General features: G+C 38.0%; 1 long non-coding RNA gene across 2 annotated transcripts in view; it reads left to right on the forward strand.

Annotated features, from left to right (window-relative positions):
- The first annotated feature begins 563 nt into the window (after window positions 1–563).
- The window catches only part of LOC129033827 (uncharacterized), a 40,296-nt gene continuing 27,726 nt past the window's right edge, over window positions 564–13,133 (forward strand). For both annotated transcript variants that reach the window (XR_010125635.1, XR_008501679.1), the window contains exons 1-2: window positions 564–672; window positions 6,631–6,664. This is a non-coding gene — a long non-coding RNA (uncharacterized LOC129033827). The remainder of the gene's footprint in view (window positions 673–6,630; window positions 6,665–13,133) is intronic.

Genomic DNA, 13,133 nt, shown 5'->3' on the forward strand with positions numbered 1-13,133 from the left:
TCGAGTTTAGAAGGAGACAAAAACCAAAAACATATGATTAAAAAAAATGTCTAAAAGAAAAAGACCACTTGGGTTTTTGCCCCAAATGCCTGCCATATGAAGCCCTCCATGTGCCCCTCAAATGGACTTGCACAGGAATCACCTGGAAAATCTTGTTAAAATGCCTACTTTGAGTCAGCAGGCCTGAGGTGACAGACACTAATTAGCATTGCTAAGCTCCCAGGTGAAACTGATCTGCTGGTCCATGGATGATACTAAGCAGTAGTGGTAAGAGTGTAAGTCTTAGAATTTATGGCCTCATCTTTCAGAATGTTTCTTTTTGTTTTTTTCTTTCTCCCACTTAGTACTAAGTTACACATAGTATTTGTAAAAGCTGATACAAGTTGATATGGTTTAGCTGTGTCCCCATCCAGATCTCATCTTGTATTGTAGTTCCCATAATTCCCATGTGTCATGGGAGGGACCAAGTGGTGGGTAATTTAATCAGCAGGCGTTTACCCTTATGCTGTTCTTGTGATGATGAGTGAGTTCTCAGAAGGTCTGATGGTTTTATATGGGGCTTTTCCCGTCTTGCTCTTTCTTCTCTCTCCTGCCACCATGTGATGAAGGACATATTTGCTTCCCCTTCCACCTTGGTTGTGTTTCCTGAGGCCTCCGCAGCCTTGCAGAATGGTAAGTTAATTAAACCTCTTTCCATTATAAATTACTCAGGCTCGGTTATGTCCTTATAGCAGTGTGCAAATGGACTAAACCACAAATTTACATCACAAATTTTTGAAATGGTGTTTTCTGGCTGGCTGGCCAGATTACAAGCATTGTGTCATGAACAGAAGAGCAAATATCTCTAAAAAGCTTGAAAGCAAAATGCTGCACCGCTAGTCCAAATAATTAACATGAGTGTTGATAGCACCTCTTTTAATCAAGTTGGTCTAATGGGTTTTCCTGGTGCAAGATTTCAACAAGAATACAAGGCTAGTGGTATTCAGTGGAGGGGTTTTAAAATCAAACCCAATAACCAGAATCCCTGCCCCCTTCGGAAACAAAGAATCACAATAGAGGCTTTTAAAAAGCTCTGTGCATTGTTCCCAGCTTAGTTAAGTATGGGCTTGATTAGTCAAATGGCCTTTATTTTCCCACATTTCCTATCATTGGAAACATCTGTGGAGAGGAAAGATAGTTATCAAGGCAATTGACCATTGTCACAGTTTAGTAGTCCCTGATGGCTTTTTCCAAACCCTTCTCTAGGGCTTTGGTTTCCCAAAGCGAATTTGTAAACATCTGGTCTATCCAACCCAAACTCTAATGCTGCATTTACAATCATGCCACTTTCACTTTCAGCCTCTGCTGATCACTAATTCATGCAGCAGTCCTTTAAAGAGAGGGCCCCAGGGTCCCTCTTTTGGCCAGTTCTGGACATTTCATTTCTCTGGTGGCTCATGTAATTTTTGCTCAACTTGCTCAATAGCTCAGTCTCCTAAGTCAAATAAATTTCTCCCAACCACAAAATGTAAGATACTTCAGAACCAAAAACAAGAGGGAATTAAACCAGAAATTTAAGGATGGCCTGGGCAAGAGTGACTGTTTTCAAGAATTAAAACAGTTCTGTTGAGTTACCCACAACACCTGCTCCTCTGACCCAGTTACCAGATCCTTAGTAACTCAAATCCCTGTTACCACAGCCTCGGTCCAAGTGTCATAGTCTGCCACCCTCCACGTGGGCCCCAGGCCCTCTGTGTTATATTTTCTGATTTTTCCAGCACCCTGCTATAATTTTCCATGGTCTTCCACAGACTGCAGTTAAAGATTCTTCATTACTGGAGCATCTCCTTCCCTTTGTACTCTGGCCTTTCGCATTGTTTCTTCTCTTCTCCAAATCCAGTCAACCCAAACTGCTCATAGGTCCCCCAAACCCCATATTATCATTTATCCGTGTGCCCAGCTCTTCCCTTTGCCTGGAATGTGCCATCTCCTTATCTACCTAAAAAAAGAAAAAGAAAAAATCTGAATCTCTGAGTTAAGGAGTTTTTGGTGAAAACCTTTTGTTCACTTTGCAAAGGAAGATTGTTTTTCACTCATGTCTGTGTCTTGTTCATGGTATCACTGTGACTCTTATCACAGTGCTACACAGTTTTTTTCATTGATAGGATATTCAGCTACACTTTGAGCCATTGGAACATCCAGGTTTGGTTTTATTCCTCTTATTCCCAGATGCTAGCACAGTGCCTGGCACGTTGGAGGCACTTCGTCAATGTCCATTAAATGGTTGATTGATTATTTAATTGATTTATGTTTTTCTCTCTTTTTTTGTTCTTTAGCTAAGTGAAGAAAGAAACCACTCATAGAATAGAATACAACAATGTTGGCATGTCCACAGCTATGTGAAATAAAGATTTGGGTCATTGATAGCATCATGAGGAGAAGCAGGGACATTTATAAAGGAATATCTGAGCAGTGATCTTTTATTTTCTATCTGACATTGCTAGATAGAAAAATTTCACTTGACCTTCAAGTATTATTTATTCTCCTCAAAGACAGCTGGGCTCCGTGTGTGTAGACAGGCATATAGAATTTTGGAGAAGGGAATATGATTAGATTATTGTTACTTGGATGATTTGCTTATTATGTTTCTCTGTAGTCACAGTTAAGAGTTTCATATGTGAGAGATGGACTTGCTTGAGTCAAAGAAACCATTTGCTTTCTGATCTCTTTAAACAGTAAAGGAATCACCTGTTCTTGTTTAGTCTCTGTGATCATTTATTATTTTCTATTATTTCAGCAACTAAAGCTATTCCTTAGTGGTTAACAAATATTGACAAAATATAAAATTCTTCCTTGATTATGCCTTTTCTCTCTGCCTTTTCAAATTTGACTGGCTTTTGCTTGAGATATTCTTCCCAGATGAGTAAGTTGAAATGGGAAGGTGTTTGTGTGAGTGCAGCATTGTTGGTCTAAACAAAAATGATATATCAAAAGATCTATGAGAGTAAGTCTTTTATTGAAAATGTGAATTTTTACTAAATAATAAAACTTACATTTGAATGGGGCTAGGTTCATGTTTTTGTTTTTGTTTTTTAACTGAATAGTTGGTACATCTGGAATTAGCTTCAGTTCCCTTAGCTGACTTAAGATATAGTAACATTGGACAATTGCATAGTCTCTCTGAGGTTTGGTATTTCCAGTTTTAAACATGGTTAACAATGCTAGTCCTTTCTCTTATTCATAGAAATTAATCAAGGAATGAAATGTTGATCTAAAACATTTTATAAGATTTATGAATTATTAGGCCGGGTGCAGTGGCTCATGCCTGTAATCCCAGTATTTTGGGCGGCCAAGGCAGGTGGATCACAAGGTGAGGAGTTCGAGACCAGCCTGGCCAATACGATGAAACCCTGTCTCTACTGAAAATACAAAAATTAGCCGGGCATGGTGGCGGGTACCTGTAGTCCCAGCTACTCAGGAGGCTGAAGCAGGAGAATTGCTTGAACCTGGGAGGCAAAGGTTGCAGTGAGCCGAGATCACGCCATTGCACTCTAGTCTGGGTGACAGAGCGAGACTCCATCTCAAAAAAAACACAAAGATTTATGAATTATTTAATATATAAATACAAAAAAAACCTTAGCTGCTAGAACCTATGTTCTAATAATATGACAGTGCGATACCATTTGATGATAGGTAGGCTTCTGTTTTTAGTTTAGTTTACATAAAAATATATTTAATTCCATATTTCATAATATCCCCATAAATAGACGAATAAATATAATTTTATAATTTGAATAGGTAATTTTGCTGTTAATAATTTAATTCTATTGAAACCAGTTATCCATCCCAAATTTACAGCATCCCATATTCATCATAAATTTTCTTTATTTTGATGTAAAGTCGCTTTCCTGTGGGAACAGCTCATGGAATTTGCATATTTAAGGTCCACTATTTCTAGAGGTCATTGCCTGTTTTGTTTATAAGTTTGTTCCTTCTTAATGTTTCCACTTCAGTTAAACTTGAGATCACAGAAAGAAGGAAAAAAAATTGAGTAGTGGGTATCCCTTCCTATTGGATCTTCAGTTTAGCAGAAAAGCTCTGAAATTTTATGAAAAGTGTTTTGATATGAAAATTTTATCCTATTGACTAATCTCCAAACGTCTGGACTTCACATGGTTGCTTGACCAACACCCAACCCATCTTTACATGTATAACTTTCTTGGCTATTCCAATGTTATATTTCTTTCTTTTACTGCTTCTATTCATTTATTTCTACAAACCAGTTCGGTAAAATATGTAACTTAATTGTCACAATCAAATTACTCTGTGGCAATAAGAGAAAGCCAACTGTACAGCCAGAGAAATATGATATAAAAAATCAACTATTTATTTATTTATTTATTTGAGACTAGGTCTCACTCTGTTTCCCAGGCTGGAGAGCAGTGGGGTGATCTCAACTCACTGCAACCTCTGCCTCCCGGGCTCAAGCGATTCTCCCACCTCAGCCTCCTGAGTTACTGGTACTAAAGGCACACACCACCACGCTCAGCTAATTTTTTTTTTTTTTTGTATTTTTGGTAGTGATGGGGTCTTCCTATGTTGCCCAGGCTGGTCTCAAACTCCTAGGCTCAACCTATCTGCCTGCCTCGGCCTCCCACAGTACTGGGATTATAGACCCAATCCTGGCCATAAAGACAACTATTCTAAGGCGAGTTTGCTCTGTGAGTGATTTTGAAAATGCCCTAGAGATTTTTTGCTTTAATTTTTTTCTTAGGGCTTTGAACCTGTATGAGTCCGGAGTTAATTTTGTTACACAATAGGTTTTTTTTTTGAGAATGGTTCCTGCATGCGTATCCCCACCATGTTCTCTTCTGAGAGTTGAAATGTTGTCTGGTCGAAAGATATGAGAAGCTACTAAGTTATTGCTTAGTCATTTCCTCATGAAGATAATTTTTGCTTTTATTGGCATTGGCTGACCCTTCATGAGGAAGATAAACATAAGATTTTCACAATCAGTTATACTCAGAACAGAAATACTAGAGAAGGTGCAGGAAGAGGACAATGATGACTATGAAAGCAGAAGAAAGTAGGACTTACAAAGAAAGATCAAAGCAAGTGGAGTCCCTTTATCTGATCAGGAGGCATGTAAGGGCATGAAGACATTTCAAAGAAAAGTCACTAAACAGACTTCTTGGAAAGTTAAAATGATGAAGGTAGAAAATGGTTCCAGTCTCTAGAATTTTAAACTCTGAAGAAAAACAGAAGTTTGATAGATAACTTTTCATTTGCTCAAAGAGTGATGCTAAGTTAGAGAGGAATGGTAGATCAGCCGCTCTGTTTTCACAAAAGATCAAATGACAAGAACTTCCTTTTGTGCTGCAGTGTGATGGATTTAGGCCAACCCTTGGGTCACTTTAGGACACTTAGGTTTTTAAGCATTGCATTAAGCATGTCTCTAGAGTTTATTATCATTTGGAGTAAAACACTTTGAAGTTTGAGGGCAAAGTAATATTCTCTTTAGTCTGAATTGATAAAATATGTCCTCAATGGCAAAAGGTGGGAAAAAATTATATGACAGGTCTTCCTGCTTGATGGTTTTACGTAGTTGGTGAAAGCAGAATGAAGGATCCCAAATTAAACCCAAGATTTGTGCAGGGTTGGGTTTCACATGACTCTGAAAATAACTAGAAGTTTGGTTGTAAAGGTGGCCCAAATTATATTTGCCTGTGGGAAATTAGAGGAGAGAGAGCAAGCAAGCAGACAAATTTGGTCCACCAGCCAAACCTCAGTTAATAGACATGAAGAGAAAACTCTATATGAGATATGATGATTGCCTCTCCTGTTCCTAGGCCCAGAATTAAGTCTAGAAAAGGGACTTAAGTCTAGAAAACTGAAAGGGCTAGCAGGTGGAGAAAAGCCAAAAAATAAAGTTCTTAACGTTTATTTTAATTAAAATTCCTTAAGATGTTGGGCTCTTAGTAAAACTATTTTGAGATTCATATGTCTAAACGTGACACAAAATAGAGAGAAACATGAAGCCCACATTTGTGCACAAAATAGTCATGGCTTTAGTATCCTGAGTAACCTACCGTGTACCACTTTGACATATTGAGCATTCCAGCAGAGGTGTTTGGTACAGGCAGGGCCACCAGCAGAGGTGGCATTGCCAAGAGGGAGGTGACCATAGTGGATAACATAGGCAATTATTTCCCGGCTGCTTATCAGCAGCTGAGGTCTTGGCAGTCGACATTGAGAAGGGCCAGGACTTTTCGGGAAGCACATGTGAGACACTCTGGAAGATGTCTCAAGATCACTGGAAAATTGTTGTCACTTTTACCAGTATGTGGGATGGAAGTGAAACTAAATAAAGTTTAGGTTACTCTAGCTATGCACTGGGCAATGGTGGATGAAGAAACACTGGTGCATATAAAGAAAAACAAAATCTAGTAATGTCAACCTCATGAAATCTTAAGATAGAGGTGATCCTGAGAAGTTGCAATAGAGTGAGAAACAAAACAAAGCCGATATTAATGGAGGTGGGCAATGATCAGACTTGAGAAATAGCTTTTTTTAGTATAAAGATCATCCATTATTTATCTAGAGCTATATGTACATATGTCAAGACTTATATTTGAATCTATTGTATTTCAGATGCATTATATTCTTTAACCCTCACAACAACTTGGTAAGTAATAATTACTGTATCTCTTATAATTTTTTCGGCTATAGTTACAGAAGACCTAACTAAAACTGATGTAACATTAAGGACGATTATTGTCTCTTATAAGAAGAAGAAGATGACAGGAGAGGGGAATATGCCAGAGCTGGTGCAGTAATTTATGAATGCCATTAAGAATTTAGGGGAGTGGGGGTAAAATAAAATAAAATACATAGAAGAAAAACAAAAGAATCTAGGGTCTTTACAACTCTCCAATAGTCATTGTTTTTATATTTGCTTCTTCCTCACTGTTATCTATCATAGTTACCAGGTGGCTACATCATCATGGGATTACAATGACTGGCAAAGAAAAGGAGAGTTTCCTCTCACATCTTAGATGTCTCTAAGCGCCTTTCCCTGAGATCTCACTAGATTTCACTGGACTGAATCATGCTCAGGTTCTCAGTGCAAAGGAAGATGGTAAAGTGAATAATAGCACTGTCAATCTGTTGAGTGGGAGCAAGGCTGTCCCAACTAAGATGGGGGATAGGAATGGCAATTAAGTAGGTGACAGCCATTTTATATGTGGGAAGAAAACAGAGGATAAAAAACTTGCCCCAGGTCACAGAGCTCATAAGCAACCGAGCTGGGTCAAAAACTCACATTCTTCACAATCATGCTATAATGTACTCACTTCAGAGAGTCAGCCTGGGATCTAACTATCTCTTGGAATATCCTGCAAATATAAGACAACCAAAGTATGATCTGGGGCTCAGGGGACGACACACTGGTGTGTCTTCCATCATGTTTCTGCCTTCTAGCTTTGCACTAGGCAGGCTTATGTAGAAGGCAGAGAGTGGAATTTTCTGCTTGCCCTAAATTCTCTTTCCAGCTTTCCATTTGACATTAGAACATCATTTTTATCTCTGAGTAACTGGAAAAGTCCGTCATTGCCATTCTAAAACACATTTTATGTGATAAGTCCCTATCAAACATCAAGGAAGCCTCTTTGATTTTAATACTTCTTTTGGTCTCACAAAGGCTACAAGAAGGACATGTTGCTAAAGAAATAACAAGCTTCAAAAACTGTTAGAAGAATTTCTTTGTGGTTGCCATTTCAGATTCCTTAAATCCTTATTGTTGCACTTAAGTTTCCTTTTGGCTTTTAAATACTTCTTTTCAGCACTGATAATTTGCCAAGACATATCTAAGAAGGAAAAGGAGATGGCAAGTACGGTATCAGTGATGTGATGTGTGTGTTAACGGTACTCAAGCACATTCCAGTATCCAGACTGCATCTAATTAGCAGGACTGCACTCACACCTCAACTTTCCCACATTACCTTCATCATTACAGGGCTGAGAATACTGAATACCATCCAAAACCCAGGCAAATAGTTTTCCAGTTTCATCTGTGGTGTCATTAACACTTAGGCCATGAAAGAAAATATTGACAGTCAAATAATCAAATATTTCTATTTGACTGTCTGGCTGCTCTTGGCATTTTAGTTGAGTCAAGAAAAAGTGCTGTGATAAAACAGAGTGAGCATGTGAGAACATGCAGTCCAAAATAAACCAATCACCCATTGATAAGTATGTGTTGCTGCACTTGCCACTTTTACCATCTCTGAGGATCCGTTTCCTCTGCTGATAAATGAAAATGCTTATGTACACTTACAATAATTACAAAAGAGTAAAAGTGTAAATGGACACAGGTACAACTTGTTAAGAGAATATAAGGATAGTGTTACTAATTTTACAGTAAATGAAATACGGGCATAACTTGTTTAATTGCACTTCACTTCTGTTTTGATTCGTAGATATTGAGTTTTTTACAAATTGAAGGTTTGTGGCAAGCCTGTGTCTATCAGCACCATTTTTCCAACAGCATGTGTTCACCTTGTGTCTCTGTGTGACATTTGGGTAATTCCCACAATATTTCACACTTTCTAATCATTATTATATCTGGTATGGTGATATGTGATCAGTGATCTTGGATTTATTATTGCAACTGTTTTTGGGGCATCACCAAACACATTCATAGAAGATGGCAAACTGAATAAATGCTGTATACTCTGACTTCTCCACCAACCAGCCATTCCCTCACCTCTCTCCCTCTCCTCAAGCCTCCCTATTTCCTGAGACACAACAATATTGAAGCTAGACCAATTAATAACCTTACAATGGCCTCAGAGTGTTCACATGAAAGGAAGAGTCACACATCTCTCACATTAAATCAAAAGTTAGAAATGGTTAAGCTTAGTGAGGAAGGTATGTCAAAAGCCTAGGCCTCTTGCGCCAAACAGTTAGCCAAGTAATGAATGCAAAGGAAAAGTTCTTGAGGGAAATTAACTGTGCTACTCCAGTTAATGCATGAATGATAACAAAGTCTTATGGCTGATCAGAAGAAAGTTTCAGAGGTCTGAGAAGAAGATCAAACCAGCCACAACATTCCCTTAAGCCAAAGCCTAATCCAGAGCAAGACCCTAACTCTCTTCAATTCTGTGAAGGCTAAGGAAGGTAAGGCAGTTGAAGAAGAAATGTTTGAAGCTAGTAGAGGCTGGTTCATGAGGTTTAAGGAAGTCATCTTCATAACATAAAAGTGTCAGGTGAAGTAGCATGTGTCAGGTAAAGAAGCTGCAGAAGATCTAGCTAAGATGAATGATGAAGATGCCATCCCAGCAACAGAGTTTCAATGTAGATAAAACAGCCTTAAATTGAAAAAAGATGCCATCTAGGACTTTTATAGCTAGAAAGGAGAAGTCAAAACCAAACTTCAAAGCTTCAAATGACAGGCTGACTTTTTTGTTAGGGGCTAATGCAGGTGGTCAGTTTAAGGTGAAGCCAAAGTTCATTTACCATTTTGGAAATCCTAGGGCCCTTAAAATTATGCTAAATCTACTCTGCCTGCACTCTATAAATGGAACAACAAAGCCTAGATGACAGCTTATCCCTTTATATCATGGTTTGCTGAGCACTTTAAGCCCACTGTTGAGACCTACTGCTATAAAAAAATGATTCCTTTCAAAATACTACTGCTCATTGACAATGGAACTGGTTACCCTGGAGCACTGATGGAAATGCGCAAGAAGATTAATGTTGTTTTTATGCCTGCTAACACAACATTTATTCTGCAGCCCATGGATCAAGGAGTCATTTCAACTTTCAAGTATTATTACTTAAGAAATACATTTTGTAAGGCTTTAGCTGGCATAGATAGTGATTTCTCTGATAGATCTGGGCAAAGTAAATTAATACCCTTCTGGACAGGATTCATGATTCTGGATGTCATTAAAAACATGTGTGATTGATGAAAGGAGATCAAAATGGCAATATTACCAACAATTTTGCAGAAGTTGATTCCAGCTCTCATACATGACTCTGAAGGGTTCATGACTTCAGAGAAGGGAGTCACTACAGACATGGTAAAAACAGCAGGAGAATTAGATTAGAAGGAGAGTCTGAAGATGTGACTGAATTGCTGTGATCTCATAATTTGAATGCATGAGGAGTTGCCTCTAATGGATGAGCATGGAAAGTAGTTTTTAAGGTAAAATCAACTCCTGGTAAAAATGCTGTGAAGGTTGTTTAAATGACAACAAAGAATTAAGAATATTACAGAAACTTAGTTGATAAAGCAGAGGCAGGGTTTGAGAGGATTGACTGCAATTTTGAAAGAAGTTCTACTATGGGTAAAATCCCATCAAACAGCATCACATGCTCCAGAGAACTCTTTTGTGAAAGGAAGAGTCAATTAATGTGGCAAACTCTGTTGTTGTCTTATTGTAAGAAATTGTCACAGCCACCCACCCCTCAGTAATGCTGATTAGTCAGCAGCCTTCAATATCCAGGCAAGACCTACCACAAGCAAAAAGATTATAGTTCCCGGAAGGCTCAGATGATTGTTAGCATTTTTTAGGAATAAAGTATTTTTAAATTAAGGTCTGTACATTTTTAAAACAATGCTTTGCACACTTAATGGACTAGAGAATAGTGTAAACATAACTATTACTGCACAGGGAAACCAAAAAAATTGTGTGAGTGGTTTCATTGCAATACTTGCTTTATTGCAGTAGTCTGAAAACCAATCTTACAATATCCTTGAAGGATGCCCATAGTGAAAATGGTCTCTAATGTGTCTTATTAATGGGATCTACTTTGGCTTTCTGATGTCTAGTTACAAATTCTACTACAGAAGAAAGCAGTTATGTTCCACCATCTCTGTGAGAAACATCTGCCTCTGGAATGCAGAAGTAAGAAAACCTGGCTTAAAATCAAATTTTATAATGAATAATTTAAGAAAAACACTTTTGAATTATTTTAAATAGAAAATTTATTAACTGGAAAACAATGTTAAAACATTTTAATAAGGAGAATTCAAACCATCCAGCAGATTTTATTCACATTTAAATTTCATTCTCTTTCATTTGTCAGTTATCTTATTTGGAACACACAATGATTTTTTAAAGTCATATGAAGACCAGAATTTGCATTGGTTCGAGCAGAATTGAAACAAGAGTCTGAATGCAAGACCCGAATGCATCCTGGTCCTGCGTACCACTGAATGGTGGTTGTCTGCTCTGGCTTAAATTTCAGTAAGGATAAGTCTGGGCTTTGCAGCTGGCTGACACATCCAGGATAGTGACAGCAAAACCACAAATTCTCCATTTAGTGGTTTCAGTTTCTCATCTGGAAGAATACTTGTGATGCAGGGACACCTTGCACTTTCATACTTGTCAAACGATTTCTCTTCTTAACTTTCCCTACCTCCCTATGTCCACTTTTGCCCACAGCCTTGTATAACAATAGGTGCTAATTGGAGAAAAGATGCCAGTTACCATTACAGCATATCAAAGTCTTGTTATTATAAGAAATTATCACAGGGCTTTGCTCCTTGTATTTCATTTTGCTTTAAAAGTTAGATAGACATTGGTATGCTTGTCTTTCTGTGAAGACCACAATGTTTCTGAAATCAGGAACTCTTCCATCTTTTATGCCTCTGTCTAATGCCTAGCATTGAATATATTAGAAGCTCAATAATTGCTGGTTGAATCGTTGATGAAAGAACAACATAGAATTAAGATTGGATAAAAGCAATCAGTAATCTTCCCTTTTAATTCCAGTTCCATTCATTATTTTCTTTGTGACCTGGAGGAAGTCACTAAATGCCCTGATTCTTCACTTAATAAATGAGGATTTTTAAATAAAAGTATCACAATGTCTATCCTTGTCCACCACACAGGGCTAATGTAAAGAATGAATGAGAGTTCCTTCTGAAACTATTCCAATCAATAGAAAAAGAGGGAATCCTCCCTAACTCATTTTATGAGGCCAGCATCATCCTGATACCAAAGCCTGGCAGAGACACAACAAAAAAAGAGAATTTTAGACCAATATCCTTGATGAACATTGATGCAAAAATCCTCAATAAAATACTGGCAAACAGAATCCAGCAGCACATCAAAAAGCTTATCCACCATGATCAAGTGGGCTTCATCCCTGGGATGCAAGGCTGGTTCAATATACGCAAATCAATAAATGTAATCCAGCATATAAACAGAACCAAAGACAAAAACCACATGATTATCTCAATAGATGCAAAAAAGGCCTTTGACAAAATTCAACAACCCTTCATGCTAAAAACTCTCAATAAATTAGGAATTGATGGGACGTATCTCAAAATAATAAGAGCTATTTATGACAAACCCACAGCCAATATCATACTGAATGGGCAAAAACTGAAAGCATTCCCTTTGAAAACTGGCACAAGACAGGGATGCCCTCTCTCGCCACTTCTATTCAACATAGTGTTGGAAGTTCTGGCCAGGGCAATTAGGCAGGAGAAGGAAATCAAGGGTATTCAATTAGGAAAAGAGGAAGTCAAATTGTCCCTGTTTGCAGATGACATGATAGTATATCTAGAAAACCCCATTGTCTCAGCCCAAAATCTCCTTAAGCTGATAAGCAACTTCAGCAAAGTCTCAGGATACAAAATCAATGTGCAAAAATCACAAGCATTCTTATACATCAATAACAGACAAACAGAGAGCCAAATCATGAGTGAACTCCCATTCACAATTGCTTCAAAGAGAATAAAATACCTAGGAATCCAACTTACAAGGGATGTGAAAGACCTCTTCAAGGAGAACTACAAACCACTGCTCAAGGAAATAAAAGAGGATACAAACAAATGGAAGAACATTCCATGCTCATGGGTAGGAAGAATCAATATCATGAAAATGGCCATCCTTCCCAAGGTAATTTACAGATTCAATGCCATCCCCATCAAGCTACCAATGACTTTCTTCACAGAATTGGAAAAAACTACTTTAAAGTTCATATGGAACCAAAAAAGAGCCCGCATCGCCAAGTCAATCCTAAGCCAAAAGAACAAAGCTGGAGGCATCACGCTACCTGACTTCAAACTATACTACAAGGCTACAGTAACCAAAACAGCATGGTACTGGTACCAAAACAGAGATATAGATCAATGGAAC

This window comes from Pongo pygmaeus, chromosome 2, assembly GCF_028885625.2.
Source record: "Pongo pygmaeus isolate AG05252 chromosome 2, NHGRI_mPonPyg2-v2.0_pri, whole genome shotgun sequence".
NCBI classification, from domain to species: Eukaryota; Metazoa; Chordata; class Mammalia; order Primates; family Hominidae; genus Pongo; species Pongo pygmaeus.